This window comes from Odocoileus virginianus, chromosome 19 (genome assembly GCF_023699985.2).
Source record: "Odocoileus virginianus isolate 20LAN1187 ecotype Illinois chromosome 19, Ovbor_1.2, whole genome shotgun sequence".
In the NCBI taxonomy this organism is placed as follows: Eukaryota; Metazoa; Chordata; class Mammalia; order Artiodactyla; family Cervidae; genus Odocoileus; species Odocoileus virginianus.
In genome coordinates this window covers 5,085,191-5,106,132 of record NC_069692.1, presented here as the reverse complement: position 1 = coordinate 5,106,132, position 20,942 = coordinate 5,085,191, and the positions used below count along the sequence as shown (strand labels likewise).

General features: G+C 36.7%; 1 long non-coding RNA gene across 2 annotated transcripts in view; it reads left to right on the top strand.

The window, feature by feature from the left end:
• Positions 1 to 20,942, top strand: part of LOC110140799 (uncharacterized) — a 223,597-nt gene that overhangs the window by 147,169 nt on the left and 55,486 nt on the right. For both annotated transcript variants that reach the window (XR_002314856.2, XR_011492987.1), the window contains exon 4: positions 3,491 to 3,646. This is a non-coding gene — a long non-coding RNA (uncharacterized lncRNA). The remainder of the gene's footprint in view (positions 1 to 3,490; positions 3,647 to 20,942) is intronic.

The window sequence follows — 20,942 nt, the reverse complement described above, 5'->3', positions numbered from 1 at the left end:
TTTTTACCTCTTCTCCCTTTCAACTCATTGCCCCTAAGATGTAGAAGCTGTTTCTCACCCATAACACTTTGTATTCAGCCATGGTCATTCTCTCTCAGTAGTCTCTGAAATACTTCTGTTCATGTATTTTGACAAATAGTTATAGCATAATTGCAATATAATTTGAATTTGAATTTGAGAGCTGTGTGGAGCTACTTACTGGGGAATCGTAAGGAGGAACAATTTCTGGTCCAAATTCCAAAGGAAGACTATGGGAGAAGTATTTTCCTAAATGCTCATAAATTTCAAGGCTAGAAGTAGTTTTTTCCAATATGACCAAGTAGAAGCCTTGGCTGGATCACTTGTAAGGTTTAGTTCATTTTAGCCAGAGGGATACTTTCTCTTGGCTTTTTTATGGGAAGGAAGAAGACATTTCATCCTTTCAATTATTCCTGGTCCCTTTAAATCTCAGTGAGAGTTGTACTTGTAATTTGGAGAACTCCAGCTGTATGGAGCAAGCCCTGACCATGTTTGCAATCTCTCTCCACTGATCACATCATTCACCATAGCAAACACCCACCTTGCCCTGATGGCTATGTATTTTCTTGGGTTGTGTGTTTTTTTTTTTTTTGTTTTGTGACTGGATTGTTAACTCTAAGATCAAGTGTTTCCAAAGCTGAATCACAGTACTGCCTGGATCAGAACCACTTGAGGTGCTTGCATGTTTAACAAGCTTCTCATGTAATCCTTTTGCAATATGTGAAGTACCAGAGAGGCTGAGCACACACTTGCAGTTCTATGGGGGATAAAATCAGTAATACTAAAGTTTTTGATACTTTTGCCAGAAGCCCAAGTGTATGACTTCTAAGAGGAAAGAGGAGAGTCAGTCTTAGAGTCTTATTTCCCCCAAGTGTGTGTGTCTATTTTTATGTATTTTAATCTAGAAATACCCATGGGTTACATTTTTCAATGAACAACATTATTTGAAGTTAATGGTAAAATTTGAATTTTATTTTTTAATTTTCACTTTTTTGAGCTTATTTTATAATAGTGTGTACAAGAAGTAGGTGAAATTCTAGTGGGTGGCTCGATATTGTATTAATTTTAATTATTTGCAGTCAGGGAGAAAAAAGACCTGGTGAACTGGGTCTTCAGGTCTGAGATCATAACTTGTTTTGAGTTACTGCTTTAAATTGGACAAGTCCCACAAAATCTGCTCAATTTTCCATTCTACAAAATAGATGTAACATCTGTTGTCACTTGAGAAAGTATAACAAATGAAATTTATTATTCAGTGATATACCTAGACATCCTGAGAAGAAAGTTTTAAATTAATAGAGATATTATTTGGAATAATAGAGATAATATTTCACAGATATTATCTTTGAAAACTGTGGGAATTTTTAGAAATTATTCAGTTCTATACATGCTGTCTATATATAGGATATTTTATTCTATAAAATTTCTGAGAAACCACAGAGATGTTTAGGTATTGCTGAAAGTTTTGTGTTTAAAATGCACATTTTACTTTACCTTTAAGATATCTGAATTGCCATCTATCTAGGTCTCTTTTTCTTTCAAGTATAAATGTTAAAAATTATTTATTTTCATAACTTATTGGGTATTCATGTGAATTTTTTATTAAATAAATTTGATGTATGACATTGCTTAAGGTATGCAACCAGTGATAAATTTATGTATTATGATTGTTATTGTAATGATATTTCACACCTGTGTCATATTACATAATTATCCTTTCATTTTAGTGGTTGGAATAATTAAGTTCTAGTCTGTTAGTAAGTTTGATGATTATAGTACAATATTGTTGTCTAAATTCATTATGCTGTGCATTAGATTTCTATGGCTTATTTACTACTTTTAAGTTTGTACCCTTAAACAACATCTAACTTACTCTCCAGCTCCCTGGTAACTACAATTTTACTCAGTTTTTACAGGTTTGGCTTTTTTAGATTCTACATGTAAGTGATTCATATCAGTACTTGTTTTTGTCTGTCTTACTTAGCTCATTATCATAATGTGCTCTAGGTGGATCATAATGTGCTCTAGGTGCGTCTATGTTGTTGCAAATGGCAGGATATTCTTCTTTCTCGTAGATTAATAATACTCCTCAGTTGGTAAAGAGTCCTCCTACAATGCAGGAGACCTTGTTTCGATTCCTGGTTGGGAAGATCCCCTGGAGAAGAAAAAGGCAACCCACTCCAGTATTCTTGCCTGGAGAATTCCATGGACAGAGGAACCTGGTGGGCTGCAGTCCATGGAGTCGCAAAGAGCTGGACATGACTGAAAACAAATGCACATCTATCTATCTGTCTTTTCTATCTATCTATCTATCTATCTATCTGTCTATCCATCCATCCATCTCACATCTTCCTTATCCATTTGTTCATTGATGGGCATTTAGGTTGTTTGCATGTATTGGCTATTGTGAATAATGCTGTAGTAACCATGAGAGTATGTATCTATATATATCTTAAATCCTTTTTTCTAAATGCAACTTTTTGAGCATAGTTTGCTAACTCCTTAAAATCAAAGATTTGGTTTTAAAATTGAAGCATATTCTTTTATATTGTATTACAAAGGAATAAATAGGATGTTTTGAGTACTTGACTATAGATGCAAACTCCCCAAACTTCATTCCCTCTCATTTACCTTCTGCAATATCTGCTTTTCCCTGAGCTTTTCTTGTTTTCTGTAGTTGAAATTGCATTTTACCCCAACACGTCTAATCTAGTCACTTGATTCTACTTCTGTCCAACACAGTCTCTCTCTTTATTATTTTTCTTCTTTCTGTGTTATGACAATAATCTCTCTTCTTTGCTCTAATCAAGTCTAGGCATATTTTCAACCCCACTGCCATTTTCAGCTTTCCCTCCCATCCAAGAACATTTCCACTGCTTCACATTATATTAAAAGCACATGAGAGATCTCCTGCAAGAAAATAACTTGTGGATTTTTTTTTCTAGATAGTTATTTCTATGGATTAGCTGTTTAGAGTCACTGATAATTAATGATCCAAGCTACTATGCAATCATTTATGCGGCTTTGGATAACAAATCTTCAATCTTCTTTCTTTGTAGTATTGTCTCTGTTTTATTTCTATCAAAATCAATTCAATTCAACAAATATTTGAGCACCTACCATCTGTTCAGCTGCATATTAACATGTGTGTGTGTTTCTGTGTTAAGGGGAATAGTGTGCCTATCTGTGCGAAATTTACCAGTGGAGTTCAATAGAGAGCCCTGAGAAAGGAATGAAGATTCTATTATCTGCTATTCTGTTATTTCTGCAGTTTTTAAAAATGAAACTCAAATGTCTCCATCGATTAAAATTTTTCTTCCTAAGATCTCAAAGAGTATAATTGCATGATAAAATCTGTTTGAATACTACCCACTATTATTGTATTTATTCATTGAGTTGGTAAATTTCTTTCAATAGCAAAAGCGATACCCTCAAGTTATTTATGTTCACTGTTTTATCTGTTAACTTACAGATGGGGGCACAGAGAAGACAGAGAGAAATGGAGGGTCTCAAGGTATATTTAGAGGAAGACAAACAGGACCTCGTGATGAATTGGACATAATGGAGATAAAAAATGAGAAATCAAGGATCACATCAATTGTTTTAATCCTCACAACGACCTTAGGAGGTGAGTGTTACTATTGTCCACAACTTACAGACAACTAAGACAGTGAGTAGAGTAAAGCCTTGGCGAAGGTCATATACTTACTTAGTAAGTGAAGGTATGAGGATTGAACCCAGTCTACCACATACAACCATCATAAATACAGAACAAGGTGTGTCTTACATCTTTTCAAGGGTGATACTTGATTTTAAGCTTTTCATTTTAGCATATTCTCATTTATCTTGAATTCAAGACCTAGAATAGATCCAAATTGTACTTTTTTCTTTTAAATAAGTTAGAATCAACTATTAAATAAGTTAGGTGGTCTCAGAGATTTATTTAAAAATCTAACTTCCAGAATATTTTATAAAGTCCACATCAGCTTAGTTTGATATGTACTTAATATATCTACTCTAGTATGCAGAGGAAAAATAATACTTATAACAGTGACTCTCAAGAATAATGAGATACTGAATTTCTTGCCAAATCACCAGTGAGAGACTGTGTTTGTTTAGAAGTATTTTATTCTTTTGTTTTATTGTGTTCTAGGACTTTGAGAATTGATATCAATTGATATTGTCTTTGTAAACACAGTTTAATTTCATCTAGACAATCCCTCAGGTATCCTTACCTCCTTAGAGGCAGGAATATGTTAAATTTCATGTTTTCAAGAATACAATAAAATTTCTTAAATGAAAGCAAATATGATAGACTGTCTTCCAAGAAGAACTTAGTGTCAGGTGGGATGAAGGGAAAGACTTCCCCAAACAACACCTGTACCCCACCCCCACCAATATGCATTTGCCTTTATAAGAAGATTGTTTCATCAGAACTTGGTTGATGAGAGGATAATGAATTCCTCTGAGTTAGGGTAATGTCTGTTGGGGGGAGGAAATCTGCTTATGAGTCAATGGATTTTGATTATACGTATATAACTTCCTCTATTTCTTTGTAATTTGAAGTATGTATCATAATCTGAGGCCAGATGTTTATAGCACTATAGGATCTGATTAAGATATATGAATTTTGTTAGATGAAAGCATTGAGGGTTTGGGAGGAGAGGATTGTTCTCAAAGGAGGCCAGATGGATTTTGTTTTCAAAAGTGGAGACAGTATTTAAGAATAGAATATTTGTGTACTTTTGTCTCTAGAAGAGACAATATCAAGCAGACATCACGATTTCAAAGGCATTGTACATGGAAATGTATTATAATTTCATTTTTCATACACCAGGTATGTCCCATTGTTCCATGTTCTTTTACATTTTATTTTTCAAATAACTCTGGAAATCCTTCCATGATCAATTTAAGCAGATTGTTTCAGGAAGATAAAATATACACTTTTCCTATAAAATATGTTAATTTGTTGAGAAATGTATGCTGCAATTTCATATTTTAAAGTTTTTTAATTCAAGAAACCATTTGATTGTTTAGAAATACAGCCTCTAATAGTGAACACTTGAATGTACAATATTAGAGAAATGTATTCACAAATATTTTTAATCTAAGTACAAATATGGATCATCATACATAAATCTCTATTTAATTTAGTACCAAACCATTTATTGCTTGCTTTACTCACTGAATGGATAAAACAATACATAAGTGCTTCACCGACATGACTGTAAGATTTAGTGAGTACTTCAAACATTTAGTGTTATTGATTTTACTATGTAGGCTTTTATTCCTAATTTTTTCTCATAGCCAAAATTTATTTAGCTGATAGGGTAAAGATCTACCTATGTGTCTGACGTTTGTTTTTCAGGGTTTGAACCTTCAGTCTGTAATGTTTCTTATATTTATTTTCTAGATTTAGATTATAAAATTATATATGAATCTATTTTTGGCTCTTACACCAATAATGCTACCCACAATAGAACATAATTAAACCTTTACAATTAATAGGACTGCTCAGTCCCACTATGTGAGCATACATTAGCTGATAGTTATTCACAGGGCTAGTTGTAGTCTGTGATACTGTTATTGACACCTTAGCAGAACACATGTTGAAGTTATTTTTCCTCAGGTGCTAGTGTGGTCAGTTATGATGCAGGGTTGCTAATGAATATGGAATTGTACCTGTGGAATGGAACAGTCTTCCCAAGAGATTAGATCTATGACTTTGGTCTTTATATGTGTGTATGCTCAGTTGCTTCAGAGTCTTTGCAATCCTGTGGACTGTAGCCTGCTGGGCTCCTCTGTCCATGGGATTCTCCAGACAATAATGCTGGAGTGGGTTGCCGTGCCCTCCTCTAGGGGTTCTTGCCAAACCAGGGATCAAACCCACGTCTTCTGTGACTCCTTGTATCGTAGGTGGATTCTTTACCACTGAGCCACCAGGGAAACCTGTTCTTTACATAGTACAACAATATTATGTGAGCTATTACTTCATATTTTTAAAAACATTTTTGGAAAAGCATGAGGAACTAGATAAATTTTGGTCCTGTAGATGGCGATAACATACAACATTGCAAGAAGTCTACAGAATATAAACAAAATCTTGATCCAGAGCTTGTGATTTATGTATGTACAATATATACCACCCAAGTTTCACTTTTAGGAATACTAAACAGTATCACTTTAGAACTGAAAACTCATTGAGTATTTGTAACCATTCCCAGGTATCACTAGTGGTAAAGAACTCTCCTGCCAATGCAGGAGACTCAAGAGATGTGGGTTCAATCCCTGGGTCTGGAAGATCCCCTGGAGGAGAGCATGGCAACTCAATCCAGTATTCTTGCCTGGAGAATCCCATGAATGGTGGAGCCTGGAAGGCTACAGTCCATAGGGTTGCGAAGAGTTGGACATGACTGAAGCAACTTAGCACAAAAGATGATAATGATACACCAACAGAAAATAAAGTAGGATGGTTAATAGAAACTTTGTGAAGCTGGTAGTGGTAAAGGTTCATAAAGAGTACAGGTACTTAGCCCATTAGGATGAACACTTTGTTTCATAGCAAAGGAGTAAGGGGCAATTTAATGTGTAAAAGTTGCTGTTAACTGTTCCAGAAACAACAAATGGGTTTGCAATTGAAATCACAAGATAAACTCAGCACAAAGTAAAACAAATGCAGACTTTCATGTGCATGTGAGTATTTTCAATACTTCTCCTTTCCCCAAGATAGAGTCCTAGACATGAATTGAGACCTCATCTACTCTTCAGATGTAGACTGTGATACATGAAAGACCGTGCCTACACTGGTGTGCCCTCAGGGAGGTCAGGCAGGGGTAGCCCTTCCATCTCAGCGTGTCTAAAGTGATGCTCATCACTCTGTGGGACAGTGCTGAGCACAGCCTTGAGTCTGTGGGCTCAGACTCTCATTGGCAATGATGTCTGTGACAGGGACGCTAGATTTAGCCCAGCCAGTCGCCAGGACAGTCTAGAATGGTTAAGCCTCTGCTTAGGGGGAAGATGTGACAAACAGCTTTCAGTGTTTGTGATGGATCAATCTTGAAAGTGATTCTTTGTCAGAATGAGGAAATATAAGAATTTCTGGGTGGGAGGTAGTACATCCTAGATGATTCTGAAATGTCTTCCTTTTCCTATTTGTGGAAGAGTTCACTTCAATTGAGACTCACTACTCTGAAGATAGAAATAAAACTAAGAATTTTAACTCCCAGAAGGGAAGCACAGGCAACTTCCATATTTCTGAAACATTTTTTGTCAGATCCATACTAAGAAATATTGAGCTGACCAAAAAGTTTATTTGGGTTTTTCCATAAGATATAATGGAAAAACTTGAATGAACTTTTTGGTCAACCTAGTACATTTTATACCACAACTCACTACACTCAAACCTGCTCTCTCTCATATACAAACAGAAATACACACACTACTGAATAACATTTTAAATTCAAAACAACTCTATGGTGTTCTCTGTTATCTTCTCATTTTTTTCTACCATATTTTTAAAAGTGGTGGTATTAATCAATGAAATCAGTCATTTTGTCTATTAATGAGTAGTAACCCACACTTTAAAGAATAATGATCTATCTTATATCTGTCAATACCTTTATCTAGAATGCAAGTTTGTCTTAACCAAATGGAGGAAGAAAATTTTGCCTCTAACACACCCTCATCCAGGGCCTTAGTGGTTGTTGCTTCCTCTTGAAATGTTTACTGGGTTATTCAACTCACTTCAGGTCTTTGTTCAAAAGTATGTTTCTTAAGAAGACCTACATTAGGTTTTCCTTAACATCCTATTTAACTTTTCAACCTTCCCAACATTTCCTGCTTTATTTTCCTCTGTAATACTTTCCTGGTAGCTTAGCTGGTAAGGAATCTGCCTATAATGCAGGAGGCCCTGGTTTGATTCCTGGGTCAGGAAGATCCCCTGGAGAATGGATAGGCTACCCATTCCAGTATTCTTGGATTTCCCTCGTGGCTCAGATGGTAAAGAATCCACCTACAATGCGGGAGACGTGGGTTCGACCCATGGGTTGGCAAGATCCCCTGGAGGAGAGCTTGGGAACCCACTCCAGTATTCTTTCCTGGAGAATCCCCATGGACAGAGGAGCCTGGCAGGCTACAGTCCATGGGGTCATAAAGAGTCAGACATGACCGTAAAGCATGTTGGCTAAGTCATGTCCAACTCTGTGACCCCAAGGACTGTCGCACCAGTCTCCTCTGTCCATGGGATTTTCCAGGCAAGAATACTGGAGTAAGTTGCCATTTCCTTCTATCTTCACAACCCAGGAATCAAACCTGTGGCTCCTGTGTGTCTCCTGCATTGCAGGTGGATTCTTTACCACTGACCCACTGGCGAAGCCCCACTATAAAGTATAGTACTTCTCTAGAGTATTATAGTGTAATCACCATCCAACATACTAAATAATGTCAGTGATTTGTGTGTTTGTCTCCGTCCGCTAAGATGTTAGCTCCACAGGCAGGGAGAGTTTTGTTTCTTTTATTCATCATTGTATCTTCAGTGCCAAAAACAGACCTGGAACCTGGTAAATGCTCAATGTACATTTGTTGAGTAAGTGATGAGTTAACTGCATGCATGAAAAAAATCTTGTGTCTCAAAAGAGACAGTTCAGCAGAGGAAGAATTAAATGTAATTCCAAACTTCATTTCTGTTCATCTAAGAATTTTAAAGAGGGTTTAATTTGTTCCTTATAGCTTCATATGTTCAAATCTTTTTTCTCCAGCCTGCTTTCCTACACCTCAGTAGCTGTGCTGAACCTTCTCCTCTTAACTCTCATTCTCAATTGTGACCACAAAGCTTTCCTGCAGTGCCTACCTGCATGGGTTTTCTTCTTCTCTTCTCCTTCCTATGCTTCCTCATCTCTATTCCAACGATGGAGAGAGGTCTTCTGTTCTTACCCCTCTGCTGTGCTGGGTGGGCACGGCCCTCAAGGGCGTCTGGACCCTCTGGGCCCCAATACCTCTTTCTTCCTGTGGGGCCACTCAATAGGAATGCTTAAGACATGCTTAGGGTATCAGTAAATGAGGGACAAAGAGGATGTTATTTTGGAATAAATTTCCTATTTAAAAATATTGTATATAAAAAAGATTAAATGAGAAATTTCAGCTTTTCTTCATTAATAATAACTATTGGCGAAAACTGAAAGCTTTACAGGAGTGTAATGAAGACTCATGTCAACTGCTTGAAAGGAGAAATGGAAAGCACATTTCATACTCAATTATTAAATTGGCATCAGTCACATCAGAAACTCAATTTTCAGGTTGATATCTTCCAGTATAACACAGCAACATGCTCACAAATTTGATTTGAGTTAGGTAGCACCAGTTAAGTCTTTTGCAACAGGGATCATCTGTACCAATTAAAGGCAGCAACCCTCCTATTTTCTTGCTCCACCTTGTTTTAACACCTTTTAGAGAGATGAAACAGAGAAGATGATTATGTTATTTTCTCAATTTCCCTCCCCACTCCAAACTAGTATGCCTTGTAGAAATATTATATATTTTTATTGTGAAGATACTATTTAATATTTCTTTGCCTTTCTTTTTAAAGATGAACTGCGATCTTTAACCTGGTCTTGGATTGACTGCATGCAAACTGTGTAAAATATAACTGGTGGCGCTTATTCCTTGGCCGTATCAAAAGACATCTTAAAGTATATTAGTGACTTCTTAAAATGATCTTATTTCTAAAAAGTTGAACAGAATCAGTGATTAGATGATTCTCATTTTTCTCTGATGTTAGTTTTCTAGGTGTGGAATTTCTACTATGATAGACATGGATTGGGGTCTGGCTGGGTGTGAGTATAGGTGTACATTGCATGTGAGTAAAAGACAGCACTGCCATGTGGTTTGCCGCAGGTTATGTGCCTGACTTAGATCTCATTACCAGAGAGGTGGACTCATCTCTGAGCTACTGTGTGTGTTTTCCAGCCTAGAGCCCAGCCCCCTTTCTTCCAGTGGGAAACTCTGTGGAGCTGTCCATGCTCCTCAGGGGATCAGCTTGTGGCTAGACTTCAGTTAAGACCACTGTCCAGTGCTTATTTCCCTCCTCAGGAAGAGTCTCTCAGACTTGGGTGGCACAGTGGATAGGAATCTGCCGGCAAATGCAGGGGTTGTGGGTTTGGTCTCTGGTCCAGGAAGATTCCACATGCCGTGAGGCAACCAAGCCCGTGTACCACAGCTTCTGAACCCGTGCCCTAGAGTCTGCATGCCACAACGACTGTAGCCTGCAGGCCCTAGAGCTGCCCACCGCAACTGCTGAGCCTGAGTGCTGAGAGCCTGTGCTCCGCAGTAAGAGAAGCCGCACAGTGAGAAACCATACGCTGCAACGAAGAGTGGCCCCGCGCGTACAACTGCAGAAAGCCTGTGCAAGCCACAAAGATAAGATAATAAGATAATAAACCAGTGCAACCAAAAATAAGTAAATAATTTTTTAAGAAAGAATCTCTCATACAAGTATTGCTGTTTGGAGCTCTGCTTCTAGGAAACCTAACCCAAGGTAAGATTTGAAGGATGAGCAATTCTCTGACTTTTCTACCTTATCCCTTCTCACCTCAGTGCTCCAGGGAACAGATCACCCTGAGGATAACTGAGACTATTTCCTGTATTTTTTGTGCATTTCTGCCTTTTTAGAAACCATAAGATGGAGAAAATAATCAAGTATTTTGTGTTTTGGTCTGTTTAGGGCAATTCATTCTTTTTTTATTTTTAGAACTGTTGATCTCTTTGACTTGAGTCAGTTAATTGGAAATTGTTTTCCTATTCTAACTTTATCCTTTCAGATTTTTTAATTAATAGTTTCTAGATGTTTAAACTGAAGGTGTGGAACAACCATCTGTGTACTTTAGCTCTGGATCAGTCCAACTTGACTCCAAGGCAACTGAATGGTAGGGAACCGAAGGCTGCTGTGAATGCCTATATCAGAAAAATCCATGTGTCTGCCTCATGTTGGAGAAGGAAAATAAACCTAGAGTGATTCCATTCCTCTTTCCAAATCTTAAGTAAATGCCTCCTTTTGGCAGAACAGTATTTGCATTTAGAATATTAGGAAGAGAAGAGGAGTTAGGGAAATGCATTTCCTAGGCTTCCATCCTCTATGGTACAGAGTAGAGTTTAGGAGAGAATGGACAGTGAATGGTGAGGAGGAATTGAGGAGCAGGGGAGACTACATTCCAAAAGAATGCAATACTCAGTGCATTTCAGTGCACTGCAGTATTCATTGCAATATTCAGTACGAAAGAATGCAAATTCCAAACACACTCTGGTAAGTGAAAAAAAAAGGAAAGTTTTAGTTGCTCAGTTGTGTCCAGTTCTTTGGGACCCCATGGCCTGTAGCCCACCAGCCTCCCCTTGTCCATTGCATTCTCCAGGCAAAAATACTGGAGTGGGTTGCCATTCCCTTCTCCAGGGAATCTTCCCAACCCAGGGATCAAACCATTGCAAGCAGATTCTTTACCATCTGACCCAAAGATGAATCCATCTGCTCTAGGATCTAGAGATCAAGAATAGGTTGGCATATTGAATATGTCTGACTTAAGTTCACATTAATATTGGATATTGGCTCTCTGGATTAAGCAATGAAGATATTGAGATGTAAATAAAAACAAATCCAGAGCTATATGAAGGCAAAAGACTGATTTTTTTTAATAAAGTAAGGGGAAATTATATAGTTTTATAAGATATTATATTATTAGGTTTATGTAGATTAAAAAAGATGTGTACTTTAAAAACAGTTGAAGACATAGATGTCTTTATTTGAGACTAATTTTGAATTTGATCCATAGGGAGAGGTTTGTGATAAGGGAAAGAAAATTCAGTTGTCAGAGCCATATGGTTAGATGTGAATGGAGTTCAGATAGGACTCCTAGAAAATGTGAATTCTGAAAACAAAACAATACTGTAAAACTGAGATAGAAGCATAAAATAGGAAATCTTTTTTTCTTACCAGAGGAAATATAAGCATACTTTTGACACAAGATTTAGCAAAAAATGAAAATTAAAGTTTTCTTCTTCCATTTTACCAAATATACACTAAGGAATAATAATTATTATTATCTGTATATTCTTTTAATGTTATCAACCAAAGTGTAGGCCTATTCATTAACATCTTTTTATTATCGTCTCTAAAAGCATTTGATCTCTTTAAGCCTTGCATGTTCCATTATGTAGGTGAATATTTCAAAGTCCAGAGCATTGAATATGTGCTTTTGATGTGAGCCTGAAGTTGCCTGTTTTAATCTGCACAGTCTCCCTTAGTGGGGCATGCTTCTCTACTGTATTGATCTTGTCTCTCCTGCTCCTCAGTAGCTATTCCCCCAAGGGTCTTTCTTTTTATTTCTGAGGGTCAAGCATCTTTGGATCTCTTTGGGACAGCCTCTCCTTTCTGTAAGGACTCTTTTTTCCTTAGCACTGCCTCTTTGGTTCTTAAATCCCTCTTCTCTGTACCATCTTTTGGGTTTCACCCATTCTTCTTCTTGGCCTTTGTCATGCTTTGTTTGCCATATTATTAATTTTTTAAAATTCTGCTCATTATGACTGGACAGGGTTTAAGATACAAGGGAATGGAAGTGAGAATGAAGAGAAATGAATGACCATTATTGATCTTCCTTAGGCTCAAGCATCAGTAAGATAATTAATTAGAACTTTTACATCAATAAGAGCAAAAAAAGGACTTTTGGAGGTTAAAAATCATATCTAAAAGAACTCAGAAGTTAGAATTCCTGCTGAATCAGACTTATGTTTTCACACCCAAGTCTAGACAAAAGCCCTGCAAATTTGGCAATCCTAGAGAAATGAGAGGAAGGACTGAGTGAACAGAGGTTGGTAGAATCTTTTTGCAAAGAATGAGATTTCTGGTACCTCACCCTTAGCCATGTTTTATTTGTGTGTGTGTATATGTGTGTGTTGAGGCATGATTGAGACTACATAAAGGTTTGGGATATTGAGAGCAGTCAAGACCTGTGGTTCTGAAAGCACTCCAGAGTAAGTGTGGCATGATAGTGTGTTCAGAGATACTACATCTCACAGCTGCTGAAGGGGCTGTTCACATTGTCTTTCATGTGAATATCACCTCTAAGGGTGTGCTGTGTTGTTCCAGCAGGTGACCTTGGGGAGGTTCACAGAATTCTATTACCCCAGAATGACTCCAGGACAGCAGAAAGCAGGATGAACTGTTGGGCTGGGAGAAGAATGGACAAGTGACCTAGCCCAGCCAGTCATGGAGGGAGCAGAATAACTCATGGCAAAGTCATATGAGGAGAGTCTCTGTACTTAAGGGCCTTTAGGATGGGAACGAGAGACACACTGAACTGTGTTATTACTAGACTGGAAAATGCCTGGTACCATAATGATAGCATGGACTAATAAGGGCAAGGTTCCACCCCCTCCCCACTCCTAAGCCCATTTTACATGCTTCGATTACACACAAATATAACCTAAAAGCATGCTTTGAGAAAGGGGGTAGCTGGGCAAAGAATTGATTGAGACTACTGCTATCTGATGCATTGGAAGCCCTAAAAAGAAATTAAATTTTCTTATTTAAAATTAAAGTAGTTACAACTTTTGCATTTTGGATACTGGATATAGTTATCTTTGTCCACTATGGCTAGATACAAGTAATTGCTAGGCCTTGAAAGGTGAGGTAATAGGGGACAAAAATCTGGCCATGGCAACTCTCTCTCCAGTCTAAAGTGATTATTTTAATCCTTTTAACTAAGGCATACTTAGGGCTAAAATACAGCAGCAAAATAAAGTGAGAAAGAGTTTTAGTCATTCCTTAATACTCACTAACTAACATGCTTTGAAACTGCTTTGTGTGGGGGGAAAGAACCAACAATGAAATTAAAAATTAATATGCAATACATCATGGAGTTAAAAGTCTTGGTCTTCTTGCCTTAGATAACACAAATATCTATATCTATATTGTGTCTATATTAACATTTTTAGAGATGCTAAGACAGAAAGTAGTATAATTGTTGTGGGGTATAAAAAAATTAATAAGTTTATTTGTAGTCCTCTAGTAAGAAATTTAATAACAAATAAATATGGCTCTATCTTATACTATAAATCAAAGTTACTTTCTAAGGAATTAAAGATTTAATATGAGATAAAATCAAGAGAAATAAAAGAAAATATGAATATATATGTGTCTGATTTGGGGATGAGAAAAGCAGTTCTAAGTATAAAATGATAGAAAACAGAAAGAAAGAAACAATAGATGGAAATAAAAGTTCTCCTCAGTGTAACATATATAATCTATGTATTTGACATGAAATCTATATTTACCATAAATAATATAGACAGGGAATAGAAATCATTAATATATAATCTCCTTCTATGACTAAGTTAAAAATTCCATTAGAAAAATGAGTGAATGAAAAAGGAAATAGATACAAGGAGAATTTTAACATTAGTAGTAATAATAGATAAGCAAATATAATAATATGCTTTATTTGGTAAATAAAATCATAAAGATTTAAAACTGTGGTTCTCAGTGATGGCAAAGGGACAGTGCCAGGGTCACCCTCATTGGTTTCCATTGAGAGAATGGTTTGGGACAAATATTTTGTTCATAGCAACCTTATCCCTAGTAACCAGAACAGTACCTGGCATAATCTATGTTCAGTATGAATTTGTTGAATAAATAAACTTTTATACAATTTATTTAGCAAAAAAGTATTAAAAGGCTTTGAAGTTTCATAGGATTTTTAACTAATTCTAATTTTTAAGAGTGACTCTTGATGAAAAAAAAAAGTTCTTGGAATTACTAATTAATTTTTCTCATTAGAAATGTAAAAGAAATCAAAGGCCAAAGATTGTAATTCTCAATGAATTCAGGCCACTTGGTAAAGTTTCAGAATAAAATTAGTGATGGTTTCTAATAACAAAACCAGACAAAGATGCCACAAAAAAGAAAACTACAGGCCAATATCACTGATGAACATAGATGCAAAAATCCTCAAGAAAATTCTAACAAACAGACTCCAATAACATATTAAAAAGATCATACATCGTGACCAAGTGGGACCAGGAATGGAGGGATTCTTCAATATTCACAAATCAATCAATGTGATATAGTACATTAACAAATTGAAAGATAAAAGCCACAGTAGATGCAGGGAAAGCCTTTGACAAAATTCAACACCCATTTATGATAAAAACTCCCCAAAAGCAGGCATAGAAGGAACATATCTCAACATGATAAAAGCCATTTATGATAAACCCACAGCAAACATTATCCTCAATGGTGAAAAATTGAAAGCATTTCCTTTCATTTCATTTTGGAAGTTTTAGCCACAGCAATCAAAGAAGAAAAAGAAATACAAGGAATCCAGATTGGAAAAGAAGTAAAACTCTTACTGTTTGCAGATGACATGATCCTCTACATAGAAAACCCTAAAGACAACATCAGAAAATTATTAGAGCTAGTCAATGAGTATAGTAAAGTTGCAGGATATAAATTTAATTCACAGAAATTCCTTGCATACACTAACAATGAGAAAACAAAAAGGGAAACTAAGGAAACAATCCCATTCACCATTGCTACAAAAAGAATAAAATACTTAGGAATAAATTTACCTAAAGAAACAAAAAACCTATGTATAGAAAACTATAAAATACTGATGAAAGAAATCAAAGAGGACACAAATAGATGGAGAAATATACCATGTTCATGGATTGGAAAAATCAATATAGTGAAAATGAGCATACCACCCAAAGCAATCGATAGATTCAATGCAATCCCTGTCAAGCTACCAATGGTATTTTTCACAGAACTAGAACCAATAATTGCACAATTTGTATGGAAACACAAAAAAACCTTGAATAGCCAAAGCAATATTGAAAAAGAATGGGAGGAATCAACCTGCCTGACTTCAGACTATACTACAAAACTACAGTCATCAAGACAGGATGGTACTGGCATCAAGGCAGAAATATAGATCAATGAAACCAAATAGAAAGCCTAAAGATAAATCCATTCACCTACAGACACCTTTTCTTTGACAAAGGAGGCAAAAATTTACAATGGAGAAAAGGCAACTTCTTTAACAAATGGTGCTGGGAAAACTGGTCAACCACCTATAAGAGAATGAAACTAGAACACTTTCTAACACTATACACAAAAATAAACTCAAGATGGATTAAAGATTGAAATATAAGGCCAGAAACTATAAAATTCCTAGAGGAAAACATAGGCATAAATCACAGCAAGATCCTCTATGACCTACCTCCCAGAGTAATGGAAATAAAAGCAAAAATAAACAAATGGGACCTAATTAAACATAAAAGCTTTTGCACAACGAAGGAAACTATAAGCAAGGTGAAACTCAGCCTTCAGAATGGGAGAAAATAATACCAACTGAAGCAACTAACAAAGAATTAATCTCCAAAATATACAAGCAACTCATGCAGCTCAATACCAGAAAAATTAAAATTAAAAATGGGCCAAAGAAATAAAGACATTTCTCCAAAGAAGACATACAGATGGCTAACAAACACATGAAAAGATGCTCAACATCATTCATTATCAGAGAAATACAAATCAAAACCACAATGAGGTATCATCTCATGCCAGTCAGAATGGCTGCTATACAGAAGTCTACAAACAATAAATGCTGGAGAGGGTGTGGAGAAAAGGGAACCCTATTACACTCTTGGTGGGAATGCAAACTAGTATAGCCACTATGGAGAACAATGTGGAGACTCCGTAAAAATCTGGAAATAGAACTGCCATACGACCCAGCAATCCCACTGCTGGGCATACACACTGAGGAAACCAGAATTGAAAGAGACGCATGTACCCCAATGTTCATCGCAGCACTGTTTACAATAGCTAGGATATGGAAGCAACCTAGATGTCCATTGGCAGACAAATGGATAAGAAAGTTGTGGTACATATACATGATGGGGTATTACTCAGCTATTAAAAAGTACGTATTTGAATCAGTTCTAATGAGGTGGATGAAACTGGAGTCTATTACACAGAGTGAATTGAGTCAGAAAGAAAAATACCAATACAGTATATTAACACATATATATGGAATTTAGAATGATAGTAATGATGGCCCTATATGTAAGACAGCAAAGGAGACACAGATGTAAAGAACAGACTTTTAGACTCTGGGAGAAGGCAAGGGTGGGATGATTTGAGAGAATAGCATTGAAATGTGTATATTACCATTTGTGAAATAGATGACCAGTCCAAGTTTGATGCATGAAACAGGGCACTCAAAGCTGGTGCACTGGGACAACCCAGAGGGATGGGATGGGGAGGGAGATGGGAGAGGGGTTCAGGATGTGGGACACATGTACATCCATGGCTGATTCATGTGAATGTATGGCAAAAATCACTACAACATTGTAAAGTAATTAGCCTCCAATTAAAATAAATTAATAAAAAAATTAGTGATGGCATAGACAGTGAGTTACTCAGTCATAACTGTGCTATTGTGTGTGTTACACTTTAGGGAAGTAAATTCAATTTCCTACAGCAAATATATTCTAATAAATACAATTCACTATAACAAACATATAGTGAGTAAATTCAGTTTCTTAAAACAAATACGTAAAACCAGATTTGTAGTATTTGTAGCCTCAAGGACTATGAGTTGGTATATTCCATAAGTGATGACAAAGAATCTTTGTATCTAAAAGCAAACTATTATAGAAAATCTGTTTAGTCTTTCTCCACAAACCATCTAGACACATTGAATTTCATGATGACAAAGGAAGAACACATGTACATCTAATGTAAACAGGACTTTCAACCCAAGTTGCTCATGCTTTCCTCCTGGCACCTTCATGGAATCTGTTTTATAAAATTCTTCAACCGTCTTTCAACTGGTAGCAAACTAAATGGCCTAGCCGAATGTTTTCTGTTCTCCAATACTTTTACTATTAAGATTTCTCATTAAATACTCTAGTAGATTAGGGCCAATAATTTCAAGTGAAGTTGTAGACAAGAATCAAGGAATCAATTTATGATTTTGTAATTCTTTAATCTGAAGCATAAATTAAGATTTATGTACAAAGATACTCATCACAGTATTATTTGAATTAGTAATAGTGGAAAGTAATTTAAGATACCAAATTAGAAAATGATTAAATAAATATATGATATATCTATGATGGAATGCTCTGAGAGCATTAAAATGGTGTTTATCAATTATTGAAAGACATGAGGACATGCTATGCTATAATGTTGTGATAACATTTATATCAACAAACATATTTTTATACACATGAAATGTGCAAATAGCAGTGTTTTAGGTTAGAAAGAGGGAGAAGAGAATTTAGAAAGTATAGTCTGCTGCAAAAAAAAAGAAGAGTTTATTGGGTAAGACCTAGTCACAAGCAGAATGAGCACACATCACAGCAGTACTGTTACAGAAGCAATACGTTTCACACGTGGATTCAGAAAGCGAAGAAGGAAAGAGAGGAAAGGCATGGGCAAGGATAGAAAGTTATGAAACCCACAGCAAATCGTATGTGTGTGTATGTGTGTATGTTAGTTCCTCAATTGTGTCTGACTCTTTGTGACCCCATGAACCATAGCCCACCAAGCTCCTCTGTCCATGAAACTCTCTAGGCAAGAATACTGGAGTAGGTTGCCATTCCCTTTTCCAGGGGATCTTCCCGACTCAGGGATTGAACCCAGGTCTCCTGCATTGCAGGCAGATTCTTTACCATCTGAGCCATCAGGGAAGCTTGAGACAGATAATAGTAAAAAAAATTAATAAACTTTTTGCAGTGCTTATCTTCTATGAAGTACATATATGGGATGTGTACAGCGGAAGAGGAGGCCGAAAGGTAGGCAATTTACATAACAAACCCTAGACTCTAGATTAAGGGGATTGGTAGGAGGGATGTAGCATGGAGGCAACTGGGTGATACTGGAAAGTCAAAGGTCATAGGTTCAAATGTCACCCCAGCTCTTTATAAATCATGTGATCTTAAGCAAGTCTTTTACCTTGTCAGGGTCCTAATACACAACTCTGTAAGTAAGTATAGTCATATTGATTGTACATATTATCCATCCAGTGATTATAAAAGTTCTTTGAAAACTACAGGATTCTATATAGAAGTTAAATATTATTATTGCTCTGATGACCTGACCTTTATCTTGGTAAAATAATCCTAGGACTGGTTTAAAGGATGAATTGAAGAGATGTGAGAACGAAGTCCAGCAAAGTCCAATTTGGGTGTTTCTGTGGTGGTCCAATGTGAGAGAATAAAAGCACAATGTAGAGAAGAGAAATGAGGAAAGATGAACACTTTAAGGAATGTGTGATGTACTTGTTAGGAAAGGAGTAAGAAGGAATAGGAGAAAGGTTGGAGGTCACTAGAGCGAGAGGAGGTGAGAGTCTCACTAAGGAGCCTCAGTTTAGTATTGTCAGGTGCTTTAAAAAAGATTATTATTTGGCTGAGATGGGTCTTCATGGGTCTTCAATTTAAATGGCTCTTCATTGAGCCTTTTCTGGTCACAGTGAATTGGCTCAGTAGTTGCGGCATGGGCTCTTTAGTTGGGACGTGCAAGCTTAGTTGCCCCATGGTGTGTGGGATCTTAGTTCACCCGTCAAGGGATCGAAGTCATGTCCCTGGCATTGGAAGACAGATTTTTAACCCCGGGGCCACCAGGGAAGTCCCCATCCAGTGTTTTTGATAAAAGCAGAATTGGGAAAAGGCAAGGATTTTGGATTTAGCAGTGATACTTCTCAGAACTTATAAGTAGGGTGAGTTACTCCTATGGGTATTCACAGGCATGCAAAAAAGGAGACAAGTAGAGTTGAGGAACACCTGATATGGAATAAGAGAACCTTTATCATATTTGTAGATGAAGAAAGAAGCTAATGGGCAAGACAAGAGTGAAGGTGATGAAAAAAGACGATACGAGGCGAGTTCTAGGAGTTAAATGGGATCAAAAGTGACACACTGAAAAGGCCAGCATTGGAAATGGACATGAACATTTCATCTCTTAAGACAAAAGAGAAAGAAGAAAAAGTTGATAGAGGTGTAAAGATGTCTTAAGGTAGAAAAACAGAAAGATTGAGAGATCTCATAACTGAGATATTCTGCCACCTCCGTGCAGTTATTGTTACAGAGCCATTGATTGAGAAAAGGAAATGAACTTGGAAAAGTTGAGGAGTGGATACTTTAGAGCAGGGGTCCCCAACCCCAGGACACAGATACTTGTCTGTGGTCTGTTAGGAACAAGGCAGCACAACAGAGGATGAGCAAAACTTCATCTGTATTTACAGTTGTATTATATCCCCATTGCTTGCATTACCACCTGAGCTCTGCCTCCTGTCAGATCAGCGGTGGCATAATAAATGTAATGCTCTTGAACCCTGAAACCATTGTCCTCCCTGTGTCTGGGTCTGTGGAAAAATTGTCTTTTAAGAAACCCATCCCAGAAAAGTTGGGGACCAGTGCTTTAGAGGTTAGAGACATGTAGGAAGATTACCAGGAGAAAGCTCACTCTAATAGGAGAGAAAAAGCAATTTTAAAGTTATGGCAGAATTAGAAAATTATGAACAGAAAGTATATTTTTAATGTTTTTAGATCTTTCCCATAGCAGCCTTTACCAGAGTCCCTGTCATCATCATGAAATATAAGTGCTTAGTACACTAATAACCAACTGTTTATCAAGAGTCAGCTGGACTTTAGCCTATCTTTGGTTTCCAAAGCAACTTTTTAATGCTAATTTTTGTCTTTCTCTAGCTGTGTACCGTGCCAGTCTCTATGCCAGGCATTTTGTTGGTTGATCTTCCAAATGTATTCAGGCTAACACTGTGAAAATTTGTAGCTTATCAGGCAGATTGGGACTACCTCTTTTCCATGAAATCTGTTCTTTTTCTAAAGTCAAAATTCTCTCTTTTCCTGGTAAGCACCCA